Source organism: Rhododendron vialii, chromosome 1a (assembly GCF_030253575.1).
Source record: "Rhododendron vialii isolate Sample 1 chromosome 1a, ASM3025357v1".
Classification (NCBI taxonomy): Eukaryota; Viridiplantae; Streptophyta; class Magnoliopsida; order Ericales; family Ericaceae; genus Rhododendron; species Rhododendron vialii.
Window position 1 is genome coordinate 34,580,785 of NC_080557.1, and position 2,899 is coordinate 34,583,683.

Here is a 2,899-nt window from a genome sequence, read left to right on the forward strand (position 1 = left end):
CCTTCGATATCTGAGGTTCGGGAGCCAGGTTACGAGAGGGGAAGGGTTTTATGGCACCCTTCTCGCCCAATCCGGAGATCGGTCTCTACTCGGGCATTTTATAAAACGTTTGCAGTATTCTCTCACTTGATCATTTTTTAGCCAATTAGGGCGGGGGAACAGTTAACGGGGGTTAAAACTATAACAAGTTGTGATTTATGTGACAAAATGGTTTATGGATGACTTGATCGCAATGCTAAATATAGATTGAGAACAAGCACTGAGCAAACTGGATAACTTGAAGTACGCTGCCTTGCAGGGGCGCGAGCAGATTCTGTGTCAGCGTGCACTGGCCGAGCCACTGCATGCTGATACAACATGCGCACGCCACAACATAAGTGGCGTACTCCACTTGTTTGTTTACTCAGTTTTTGTTTTCAACCTTCTGGGCTCTGGAAAGGGACCAGCGCACACCCAGGACAAACTATGTAGTTAAATAAAACAGAATATATACTTACAGACAGATGAGATGGCTTGAAGCCATGAAAATAGACGAGAAACCCCCTAAACAGAGTGGGGACATGAAAGAGGCCAAGATTAAGCTAAGATGCAAGGGCCAGCCACTGGATCCTGAGCCAAACTGCCGTACGCCACTTTGACCTTAATCCAATGCTTGGCTTTGCATCATCTGGGCTCTGGAACATGACCAGAAGGATCCCAGAGGCCTTTTAAACAAGCAAAGAGTAAGCAATAACTACTACATCTAAACAGCTCTAAACACACAGAAAGCGGTAAACTGGTTATTTAGCATGCAAGGGTGATTGACAGAAAGATAAAACGACAGAAACGGTGATCCATGCTCCCCACGCCAGTTGTGCTCGCATCGCCATGACTGGTGTATGGCATAGGGTAACTAGCGTGCGCCACGTATCACCTTATACGATTGTTGTATTTTGCTAGTTTAAGGCCAGGACTAGTATTGTTTACTAGCTTGTGCCTTGCTGGTTCCCCTCAGGAACTGAAAACAGGAAAGGACGTAAAGGTGGTATACCTTTTTGGTATTGAGGTTTGAAGGTTGTGTTGAGCTTTAGAGGTTGAAGATGGAGGTTGTATGGTGACTGAACATCAGTGGGTGAATGGAAGTAGACTTCTTTCCTTTCTCTTTCAATGGAAGAAGAAGAAGAGCAAGAAGAGAGGAGAAGAGAGCTTTATGCTTTTTAATGAGGCTAACCCCTTGCAAATGAATGCAAGGGGGGTATTTATATGGGAAAGAGACTGAGATCAGTCTGGTGCTAAGGCCCTGTTTGGCTGGTTGCTTGAGGAAGGGAGCCTCCCATGCATTAAATGCATAGGACTTGCCTTGATGGGGGGTGTAGGAGAGAAGGGGGACGGCCTGGACGATATAATCATCAGGGGCTACTATGGCCGACGTCAGGGTGGCACAAAAGTCTCGTCCATGTGGCTGAATAAAGTTGATTTGACTGGGTTTGACTGGCGTGCGCCACACATTGACTGGCGTGCGCCACTTTTAACTGGGTCAACGGTCGATCACTGACACGTGGCAGATAACTGGCGTACGCCTCCAAGGCACTGGCGTAGGCCAGTTGGGTTTTGCTGGGGCTGTTTGGCTCTGGTTTGAAGGGTTTGAAATGGGTTTGAAAGGGGTTTGGGACGCTCAAAGCTCAAACACACCCTCGTCCTTAGACTGTTCTCGACCATAATCATCATTGGGGGAATAAAAGATCAGCAAAGAACGTTATCTAGACAGTCCGGAATGGGGTGTCTACAGGTAGTAGGACTATTTTCTTTTGTTTTTGCTTCTTTTCTTCTTCTTTTTCTGAACAAATGTAATGAAAAATTCCCGAGGTTCACCCCGGCTTTTATGGAATGAAAAGTTCCATTCTTCCCATCTTCCTGTCTGTTTTCTTCCTCATCACTGCACGAAGCCTCAAACACACGAAGAACTACAATCCCAAACTCTATGAAACTGTTCACAGAATTCGAACTGTCAAGATAGACCAGAACACCGTGCGTAGCTATAGAAGGACGCGTGGCGTAAAAATTTAAATCGAGATTTTGAAAATGGAACCATTACATAAGCACGGGGCTCAAAGGGGATTGTCAGAAATCCAAATAGACTTGGAACAGGGTTCAGGACCCAAGAATTCTGCATGCTAGATCATTATGTCGTCCGCTTCAGTCAAAACGGTGTGCGGCGCAACGGGTTTTGAACCCGGTTCGGATTTAATTCCTAACGAACCGGTTCGCGAGGGGGATATACGGGTGAGGCGTACATAGTACACCCCACCGTTCGAAATTCTCTTTCTCGCGCCCTCTCTTTCTCTCTCGTCTCTCTCTTTCTCTTAACATCTTTCTCTCTCTCCCGATCATCTCTCTCTGCTCTCTCTCTCTCTCTCACACCAATCATGGATGGTAGCAAGTTACCTGGTGGTGATCAACCACCAAGGGTTGAGGTTACACCGCTCCCGGTCCCTCCGGAGGGTGACTCGGTGATCGGGGAGGTCCCGGAGACACCGGGGGTTTCAGTTTCGGTAGCCTTGGCCCAGGAGGATGCGGCCCTGGCTACCATGGTAAGCAGTGATGGTGGCGATGGAGGTGCGGTCGGTAGTGACCGAGTCTCGGAGAGTTCGAGTGCAATGGCACCGAGGGGTGAGGACAAGACACCGAGATGATCAGAGGGTGCAATAGGTTTAGGGGAGAGGGCCGCGTTGGCCCTCAGTGGTGGCAGCTCGGAGGGGGCAGCAGAGGAGACGGAGGCTTCTCTCGTGAGACAGCCTTGGGCCGATTTGGGGAAGGACCCCATTGTCGAGGAGGAGCTGGTGGAGGAGCAGGAGACACCGGCCATGTTCGTAGGCAGTGGCGCGGGTGCAGGGTCATCGTGGCCCATAGGTGTAGGGGA